The 10,881-nt window shown below is 38.6% G+C and overlaps 1 protein-coding gene and 1 pseudogene across 1 annotated transcript in view; one reads left to right on the forward strand and one right to left on the reverse strand.

The window, feature by feature from the left end:
* ABL1 (c-abl oncogene 1, non-receptor tyrosine kinase) overlaps positions 1 to 10,881 on the reverse strand; it is a 206,677-nt gene that overhangs the window by 86,144 nt on the left and 109,652 nt on the right. The gene's annotated exons all lie outside the window — the stretch shown is intronic.
* LOC102861072 lies at positions 9,997 to 10,649 on the forward strand (annotated as a pseudogene).

Raw genomic sequence — 10,881 nt, forward strand, 5'->3', positions numbered from 1 at the left:
AGAACAAACTGGGAGGAGGGTAGAGAGAATAGTGCAACAATGAATGAATGGAAACCCAAAATCTCTGTAAATGTTTATGAAAATTAATAAAATATAGAAAAAAAATAAAAGACCATTATTAAGTTGCATATTCTAAGAACTCCCAAAAGCAACTGGGTGGCTTTGTTTTAGAATTTCCTTGTCAAAAACAATGTTAAATGGAGAGTAAGCCCTTGAAATCATCCTAGAATTTTTTAAAAAAAAACAAAAACAAGAAAATGACTGAAATCTATCATAGACTAAACTGTAGCCCCCAAAATATAGGTGTGCCATGACATTCAGTGGGTGGACAGTCATATAATGACCCACCACCACCACCCCTATGCTGAGCAAATTATTCAAGAAGCTGAATTCTATGAAAAAGAATGTGGTATCAGGATTAGAGGGAGACTCATCAAGAACTTGTGTTATGCAGGTGACACAACCTTGCTTGGTGAAAGTGAAGAATATTTGTTTGAAGCCTTTATTGTGAAAGATCAAAGACTGCAGCCTTCAATATGGATTGCTTCTCAATATTAAAAAAAAAAATAAAAATTCTCACGACTGGACCAATAGGCAATATCATGATAGATGAAGAAAAGACTGAAATAGTCAACAACTTCATCTTACTTAGATCCCAAATCAACACCCTTGGTGCCAGCAGTCAGGAGGAACAGGAGAAAAAGTCTGTAGCCAGGTACCTCTCAAAATTATTGAGGAACAATAATGTCAGTTTGAAGACTAAGGTGTGCCTGATTCTTGTCAATCACTTGCTATGCACCTGAGAGCTGGACAAAGAATATGTATGACAGAGAAGAACTGATGTCTTTGAGCAATAGTGTCGATGTACTGAATATCCCATGTACCACCAAAAAGAACAAAGAAATATGACTTGGGGAAGGTGCAGCCTGAGTGTTCTTTGGAGCTTCTTATCGCATACTTTGGGCATGTTGCTAGGAGAGGCTATTCCTTGGAGAGGGACATCATGCTTGGAAAGGTAGAGACTTGGCAAAATAGAGGACGATCTTCAACCAGATGGATTGACACAGTGACTACTACAATGGACAAGATAGAGCAGGGTTCAGATCTGTTGTTCATAGTGTCGCTGTGAGTTGTACTAGACTTAACAACTCCCCATGATGTGACCCAAATGATCTGCAAACATAAGGGGATCAGAGAAGGATGCAATATCCCTCGTCAGGCTACTGCCTTGAACTGATTCAAGTGGAGTTTCTCTATAGTGTTGTTTGTATCACCTTTTATCTTAAACTTCAGCTGACATTTCACCAATTTTGCGTTTTTGAGGTTGTAAATCATACAGGAGGAGACAGCCCATCTTTCTCCCACAGAGCATCTGGTAGACTTTGGGACATGCCTTTGGGATTGCTGTGCAATTTCTTACTAGGCCACCAGAGTTCCCTTCAACAAGCATAGAAATTTCAAAAATTAATCAGCAATTCTCACTATTGCTCAGCTTTTGTGTTTTATCATTTTCACAACCCATTAGGGAATAAGGGGGAGGAACCAAACTCAATGATCTCAAGGCATCCAAACTCAATGCTGTCAAGTCACTTTTGACTCAAAGTGACCCTCCATTGTGTTTCCAAGACTATAAATTGAAACTTCTTTCTTCTGAGGAACTGCTGGTGGATTCAAACCACCAGCGACCCAAAGACTTTGAGCTAGCAGTGCATCTGGTTATGGATTACACACCCTCAGTGCTCCCTCAATCTTCAGAAAGGAGGGAGGAATCACTCATCACCATTAAGGAAGCCATAATGACTGAAACCTCCTAAGTCATACAATCTGGTACATGTTACTGGATAACATACTTAAATAGAGTTAAAATAACAAAATTCTTGTTTTACACACAAACACGTCCACAACTTAAAAAAAGTAGAAAATACTACTTACTAGTGAAAATAATATAGAACAATTGGCATGATCTGCTAGTGGGGATCCAAAATAGTACGCTCAATTGGCAACCAGTTTGGTACTTCTTCCTAAGTTAATATACACTAGCTGTGCTGCTGTTGTTGCTGTTAGGTGCTGCAGACGTGATTCTGATTCACAGTGATCTTATGGGGAACACAACCAAACCCTGCACCCAGCACCACCATGACAATCTGCTGTGCTCGTGATCATGACGGCCATCACTGTGTCAATCCATCGCATTGAGGGTGTTCCTCTCTTCTGCTGACCTTCTACTATTCCAAGCTGACGTCTTCTTTTAGGGATTGGTCCCTCCTAGCAACATGCCAAAATATGTGAGACAAAGTCTCACCATCCTTTCTTCTAAGGAGCACACTTAATATATGTGAATGTTTCCATGCCTTTATTCACAAATATAAAAAACAATGTCTTTAAAGAAATGACTAAAAAAAAAAGTGGTATATGCATATAACAAAAAAATAACAATAACTCAACAATAAAAAAGGAACAAACCACTGATAGTTGCAAAATATGAGTGAATCTTAAATGTACTGACTCACAATTCTACTTATGTGGCATTCTATCATGGGCAAAATTCTAAGGCCAGAACACTGTTTGCCCAGAGCAGGCAGGAGGGGTTAACAACAAAAGGACTGAGGGAATTTTAGGGGTGATGAATAAGTTCTAGTCTGTAGAGTGTAGTGGCAATGACAGGACTGTTTGCACAGTTAAAACTTGTATAAGTTATGGAATTTATATAAATTGTTGTCAGTTGCCATCAAGTCGATTCTGCCTCACAGCAACCCCATATATACAAAGCAAGGCTGCTCCAAAGGGTCCTCAAGGCTGAGACCCTTCCGAAGCAGGTCAGCATGCATGTCCGCCAAGGTGTCCCTGGCAAGGTTTAAACCACCAGCCTCATGGTCGCTAGTCCAGCACTTAAATACTTAAATATTTAGTATACCCAGTAAATGCTCCTATGTAAATTGTATCTCAGTAACGCTATTTTTCTACCTCAGACTCCATCCCTCAGGGTACCTACTTCCAAAATACAGGCATTTTCCTGTGAGAGATGCCTCTCAGATAGCAAAAGGACACTGAATTATTAGGCCTGGAGTGCATGGTTACTGGAATTATCAATTTGAAAAGGGGGCTTGAGGTCTACACCATTTTGCTTTTTTCCGTCTGCTTCCTTCAGCTCAACAGATGGGATCCAGATAAAAAATGCAAAACAATATCGGCTAGTAGCTTTAGTCACTGCTGGTCTAACGCATTAGAAACCCATCTTGCAGATTGTCTTTCCTCTTTCCTGCCTGGATGGGAGAGTACTGCTCACTGTGGAAAAACAAGCAGCTTTAAGCAACAGGGAGAACCCCTACAGGGAGTAGGGGACTAGAGTTCTAGTGTTTTGTTAATTTGCATTAAGTTTTGTGTATGATATATATTGAATCATATGGAGATCTTGTTAAAAATGTGGATTTTGATTCGGTATACCTGGAGGTAGAAAGACAAATTGTCAGCAGGATGTCAAACTGGAATGAACCAGTTCAAAACCCTGTGTAAAACATACAAAGAAAACAGAACAACCTTCTCTGGCTGCAATCAAGAATCCTGACTCATATCTCATCACTTCCAGAGCAATTCAGGCCAGAAAACCTTATGAAAAACAGTGTCCAGAGCCCTGTGGATTTCATTTCTCTGCCAGTAAGTTGCATAAAGACCTACGAGAGAAAAAAAAAAAAAAGACCTACGAGAGAAGAGCTATTGCGCTTGTAAAGGTTCTCTTAAGGACTGAAAGAGCGTCATTTAATTAATTCCTCAGTTCTCCCCCATTTAAGATCTTTCCTTTTGTCCAAGAGGTGTAGATCAACAAGGGAAAGACAGCTCCAGACCTGCCTTAGTGTGGGTTTGCATTTCTAATTCCCTGATCCCAAGAAGGCTCCACAGGGGAACTCTGGCAAGATCATTAGACATCTATCAGAATTGCAAATATATGCATCCTTTTTACCTAGCAACTCTACTTTTGAGGATTTAAAGACTTTTGGACACACAAACAAGCCAATTTAATGCATATAATAAGGTATGAGCCTCTGAATGGCGCAAATGTCGGAGCACTCATTAGCTAATAACTAATAGTTATTAGCTAAAAGGTCTGTGATTCCAACACACATTAAAATTTATATATAATTCCAGAAACTCAATGGAGGGTCATTAGTCTCCCAAAGGAGACTGAGCAGCAATGAGTTTGAGGTTGTTTTTATTTTGTTTGTTTCTTGTATAATGAATTGATATTCTGCAACTTGCTAGACTCACTTATTAGTTCTAGGAGCTTTTTTTTTTTGGTTAGACAGATCCATTCAAGCATAAAGGCTGTTTTAGTTTTTCTCTTTTAATCTTGAGTTCTTTTACTCCTTCTTCTAGCCTGACTGGATTAGATCCTCCAGTACAAGTTATATAGAAAAACTGTGAGCACTAACAGCCCTACCCTGCCTCTCCAACACGTTTTCTGTACAATCATTGAGTACACTGTAAGCTGAAGGCTTTTCGATAGACAACTTCGGTCAGGTTGAGGATGTTCCCTTCCACTCCTAATTTGTTGAGAGATTTTATCAGAAATGGACAAGCTATTTTGTCAAATGGTTTCCCTGGCAAGACCACAGCCTGAATTAGGCACACTTTAGTCTTCAGACTGACGCCAATGCTCTTCAGTATTTTGGAGAGGTCCCTGACATTTGACTTGCCCGAAGCAATGTTGTTGTTGTTAGATGCCATAGAATCGAGCATGACTCACAGACACCCTATGAAAAAAAGATCTGAACCGTCTATTCTACCTGAATTTTAAAAATAATCTTAAAAACAAGTTTGAGGCAATGATCAAAAACCAGAGGACCTAGGGAATGAAATCAAGGTTATTATTCATGAAAAGAACAAAAGAAACTATGAAAACTGCATTAGAGAATCAAGAAGCCAAAACAAAGAGTTGCTGAAGTAAAAGAGGTGAACAGAAAATTTCAGAGGGCAATTTGAAAAGACAAAGCAAAGTAGCTTATCAAAATGTGCAAAAAACTGGAGTCAGAGAATTAAAAGGGAAGAATTTGTTCAGTCTTTTTCAAGCTGGAAGAAGTGAAAAACAAATTCAAGCCTCAAGTTACAATACTGTAAGATGCCATGAGAAAAATCTTGAATGATCTAGGAAGCATTAGAAGAAGATGGAAGTAATACAGAGTCATTATACCAAAAAGAATTGGTCAACACTGAAAATCTTCAGTAAGTACCATATGAACAAGAGCTAATGGTAACAAAGGAAGAAGTTCAAGCTGCACTGAAGACATAACAAAAAATAAGGCCTCAGGAATAGATGAGGTACTGATTGACATGATCCAAAGAACAGATGCAATCCTGCACATGTTCACTAGTCTATACCAGGATATCTGGAAGACATTTGAGTGACTGGCTGACTGGAATAGATCCTTATTTGTTCCCATTCCCAAGAAAAGTGACCCGACAGACTGTAGAAATTATAAAAATATTGCTGAAGATCATCCAAAAGCTGCTGGAGCAGCACACTGACAGAGAACTACCAGAAGTTCAAGATGGGTTTAGAAGAAGCAGTTGCCCCAGGGATAGCACTGCTGATGTCAGATGGATCCTGACTGAAAGCACAGAATACCAGAAAAATGTCTCTCTGGGTTTTACTGACTAAACAAAGGCATCCGAATGATCACAGGGATGAGTTTTTCCCTTTGCAAATGTGATGTTACCCTGATAATCAAATATTAACTTGGATATTATATATTATCTTTTTTACCAATCATGAGTTCTAATTTGCTAAAATTTTGTTGAGAATTATTCAATCTACAACCATGAGAGATTCTGTAATTTTCTTTTCCTGTACTATATTGCACTGGTGTTGGTGTCAGAGTAATGCTGACCTCATAGAATATGTTGGGAAGTGTCCCCTCCCTTCTTATCTTCTTGCAAGACTGTGTAGAACTAATATTATTTCTTCCTTGAATGTTTGGTAGAACTTACCAGTGAAGCCCATTTAGACCTGTAATTTCCTCTGTACAAAGATTTTTTAACTACAATTCTATTTTTATGAACAGATGTGGGACTTCAAGTTTTCTATTTCTTCTTGAATAAGCTTTGGTAGTTTGTATCATTCAAAGAATTTTCAGTTTCTTCCAGGTTGTTAAAGAATATTCACTTATGCTTTTAATATCAGAGTCTGTAATGATATTAAACTCCTACTAATGTTGTAGGAGATTTTTAACTTCAAACATTTTCTTGCTTACTCTGGCTAGAGGTTTATTAATTTTGTTTCATTTTATTTCTATTTTGTTGATTTTTGTTACGTTAATCTGTATTATCCCTTTTTTTCAACTTAATTTGGGTTTTTCATGCCTTCATTTTGGGGTGGTTTTTTTTTTTTCTAGTTTCTTACAGTGGAACCCTAGGATATAATTTTTAACCATTTTTCTTTTCTTGTCAGCTTGCAAGTTACAAAGGAGATCGAGATCCAAATTTAGCTTTGTAAAGTCAAACTTCTAAGTAGTAATAGTATAATATGGTTCTGCGTTGTGTTGGGTTGCTAATAGAAAGATTACTGACTTGAATCCACCAACTGCTAGATAGGATCAAGATGGGTGGTCTCCTCCCATCAAAACCCCCAAGGATCTTCCACTGGGTTTTAGAAAGCCAAAGGAGGACCACTATGAGTTGGAATAGACTTGATGATAAGGGTCTGGTTATCAGTTTGTTTGTTTACTTCATTTCATTTTATTATTTTTTTATTGATTGATTATGAAATATTTGTATTTAGAATTAGCCAGCTAGACTCAGTTTAGATGATCCCAATTTTGTTGGCAACATTCAAAGCATCATAGTCAGTAGCAAGTAGAACATAGGCCTCCTTCTCTCCATCAGGCCTCATCAAGGTGTTGACGTTGGCCACATCAATGTCATAGAGCTTCTTTACAGCTTGTTTAGTTTGGTGCTTGTTGGCCTTGACATCCACAATGAACACAAGTGGGTTGTTGTCTTCTATCTTCTTCATGGCTGACTCAGTGGTCAGGGGAAATTTGATGATAGTATAGTGGTCAAGCTTGTTTCTTCTGGGGTTGCTCTTCTGCGGGTATTTGGGCTGCCTTCGGAGTCTCAGCGTCTCAGGCCGCCGGAAGGTGGGGGACGTGCAGATCTTTTTTTTTGTGTGCTGTGGATGCCCTTCAGGACTGCCTTCTTGGCCTTTAATGCCTTTGCTTTGGCTTCAGTCTTTGGGAGGGGCAGGGGCTTCCTTCTTTGCTTTTGGCGTCATCTTCGTAGAAAGTGGTTATCAGATTTTAATGCTAGAAAACACTCAAAGCTTTTTCTAAGATTTAAAAGCTACACATTTCCATTTGTCCTTTCTTAACCCTTTCTGCCTTCTGAGCTTTATCCCAGGGAAATGCTACCCAAATGGAACCTGGAAAACACAGGGAGGAAGTGGAAAGGGTGCTATTATAATGTGGGAATTAAAATCTGTGTCATATACACACCCATGTTTACTGCGGCTTTGTTCACAATAGCAAGGGGTTGGAAACAACCTAAGTGCCCATCAACAAACAAATGGATAGAGAAGCTGTGGTATATTTACACAATGGAATATTATGCTGCATTGAAAAACAAGGAACTCACACAATTTTATTTAAAATGGGTGACTCTGGAGGACATTATGCTGACTGAAGTATCTCAGTCACAAAAGGACAAATACTGCATGATGCCACTGTTGTAAAACAGGACTGACCTTGGGGTTGGGGAGAGACTGAGAAAGATGGATTCAATAAGATATACTGCATTGAAACAGATGAGGGAGAAAACTGTTTAAAAGGAATATGTGATTAGGTATTTTTGTCATGATAGAAGTCTAGAGTGAAGGCTACATGGTGGAGTGGACCTGGGGGAGCGTTTGTAAAACAATGAAAGAATTTGTCTTTTATTTTTCCAAGAGGGTAGTGTACTAGTGGGGAGGGCTGGGAGGAAAGAAAAGTGCAACAATGAATGAATGGAAATCCAAAGTCTGTAAATTTTTACTGAAATTAGTAATAAATTTAAATTTTTTTAAAAACTGTGTCACAAAACATAACCTGTGTGAACTGAATTGAAAACCAGTTTGCACTGTAACATTTCATTCAAATCACTATTAATATTTTTAATTAAAAAAATTTAAAAGTTGTCAATGCAGCATGTGAAAGTAACTGCGATTAAGTATTTGCTGGGAGTAGGGACTAATGCTGGGGCCACGGTAGCACCCCGTTTGCTAAACTAAAGGTTGGCAGTTGCCACCAATCAGCTGCTCAGCAGGAGAAAGATGTAGTAGCTTCTGTAAAGATTTACAGCTTTGGAAACCTCGAGGGACAGGTTCTACCCTGTCCTACAGGGTTGCTATAAGTTGGCATTGACTCAACAAGAATGGATTTGGTTAGGGGTTGGATCAATCATTTTGACACTGAGGATAAATTTAGATAACATTAAAGGACATGCAGAAATTGTCTATCAGGCAGGCATTCATAACTCAGGGACTGCCTGTATAGATGGTGATTATTGCTATAAAAATTTCTTTCTATATACTCCTTTAGATTTATCTACAAATTAGGTTGTATTCTCCTGCTTCCTAGTATAATTGGTAATCTTTTAATGGATGGCAGACATTATGAATTTTACCTTTTTGGGCCCTCAATCTTTCTGTATTCCTAAGAATACCCTTCAGCTTTGTTTTGAGGTGGAAACAATTATTTACTCTTATTCTTATGCTTTATTAAATAGGATATGAGTAGTACAGTGGTCTGAGTAAGGCTACTAAATATATATACATATGATTAGTTTTTTAACTAGTGAATACTTTTTTTTTTTAAGAGTTCTCACAGGGAACAGGATTAATGGCTCCTGGACTCCTACATAAACTACCTTTGGGATCGATGCGACAATTTTACAAATCACCGTGGACTGTATTTAAAACAGGTTTCTCTTATCCTGAAGGAAATAATTTAGACAGTATTTTGCTCAAAGGAAAAGCTAAACTGTGAGCTCCTCAAGGGTTGAAATTCTGCCCGAGCCATCTTTGTGAACCTGAGGCCTGTCTTGTAAGCAGCCTTTCAGACTGAATTTGATTGGACTGAGTTGGATGAATGCATTAGTTAACACCACCGTGAAGCAAAGCTCCTTAGGTCTTCTTTTCTAAAGACTGTGAAAAAACACCAATTGTTAACAGGTTCATCAGAACTTTACTTGGTTTTTGGCCAGGTTTTGGAGTCATGAGGTTTGCATAAGCACTGTTCTTATTTATTATTGCCGTTCTCATGGGATCTTCCATCCAGTGCTTTTGGTCAAACACCTGTTCCCTTCATAGTTTAACTTACATGCATTTTTCTCTCCAAATGGTATAATTTCACCAAAGAGTCTGATATTGCAGCTGTCAGTTTGAAATTCTTGTGTGCACAAGGTAGTTCATTTACGAGACATGTTAGATTTAATATAGAAAGGAAAGAAATCTCATGAGAAGATTCTGTCTTGCCTGTCTGAAAGATAGATCACATTGTCAAACACGGAAGACCTCCTTCATTTCTCCTTTTACTTTAGGGATTCTTAGGTACTAGGTTTTAAGAATCTGACTTGATAAAGTTGTCAAAGACATGAATTATTATTTAAACCAGCTGTCCTGACTTCAGCTCTTGTGTGCTTGATTGTGCATGTCACCATGTCAACATCAGTTTACTTGCACTGAAGTCATCTCCCTTCTTTACAGAGGGAAAACATTCATCTTTTCATATTCATATGAAGCCAGCTTCCTCTAACTTAATTCTTTCTTATTCATTCTCATTTTCTCTTTTCTTAGAAACTAAGGACATTATATAATCATAAATAATTGTTCTGTCATTATGTACACACAGAATAAACTACAGATAAAGAATCTAAAGAATTAGGGATAAGAGTAAATGTGTGACTTTTATAGTCTTTCCCCTTGAGAAAATTGCAGCTCAGGAGCTCTTTCCTTTATGCACTGAGGCCGCAGCCATGAGGATGCTCAGGCTTCAGAAGAGTTTGCGGCTCGTTCCCTCTGCTTGTGCCCTCTGCTGTGGCAAGAAGGTGGTCTGACTAGACCCCAACGAGACCACTGAAGTTGCCAGTGCCAACTCTCGGCTGCAAATCCAGAAACTGATCAAAGACAGTCTGATCATCAACAAGCCTGTGACCATCCATTCTTGGGCCTGATGCCAAAAAAATACCTTACCCCACAGGAAAAGCAGGTATATGAGCATAGGTGAGCGAAAAGGTACTGCCAGTGCTCAAATGTCTAAGAAAGTGAGCTGGATGAGGTGGATGAGGATTTTGCAGCTGCTGCTCAGACAATACTGAAAAGCTAATACAACTGATCACTGCATATATCACAGCCTCCTTGAAAATACAGGGGAATGTGTTTAAGGACAAGTGAATTCTCATGGAACGCATTCACAAGCTGGAGGCAGGCAGAGCCTGCAAGAAGCTCCTGGCTGAATAGTCTGAGGCCCACAGGTCTAGGACCAAGGAAGGAGGCATGCAAGTCTTGTGAAGAGCGGCTGCTGGCCGAGAAAGAAGAGTGTCCAAGGGAAAGAGACCAAGAAATGGAGCTCCTCTCTGGTCTGTACACAGTGGCCTTGGCAGCTGTACAGATCAATCATTCATAAAATAAACCGTTATTAAAAAAAGAAAATTGCAACTCTGAAGAAAAAGTTTAGATGTTAAATTTGGCTAATAGTCTTAGTTCTAATACTTAGCTGTTCACAGCTCTCTGGATAAATAAGAGTGGATTACTATTAGCTTAAAAATCGGCCTTTTGCTGATTATGTAAAAATGAAACAAGATTTGGGTTTAATATTTCATTATATAAGCACTTTTTTACTGATTTATATACAATCA

Source organism: Elephantulus edwardii, unplaced genomic scaffold, assembly GCF_000299155.1.
Source record: "Elephantulus edwardii isolate Elephantulus edwardi_28Jun2011 unplaced genomic scaffold, EleEdw1.0 scaffold00116, whole genome shotgun sequence".
Lineage (NCBI taxonomy): Eukaryota > Metazoa > Chordata > Mammalia > Macroscelidea > Macroscelididae > Elephantulus > Elephantulus edwardii.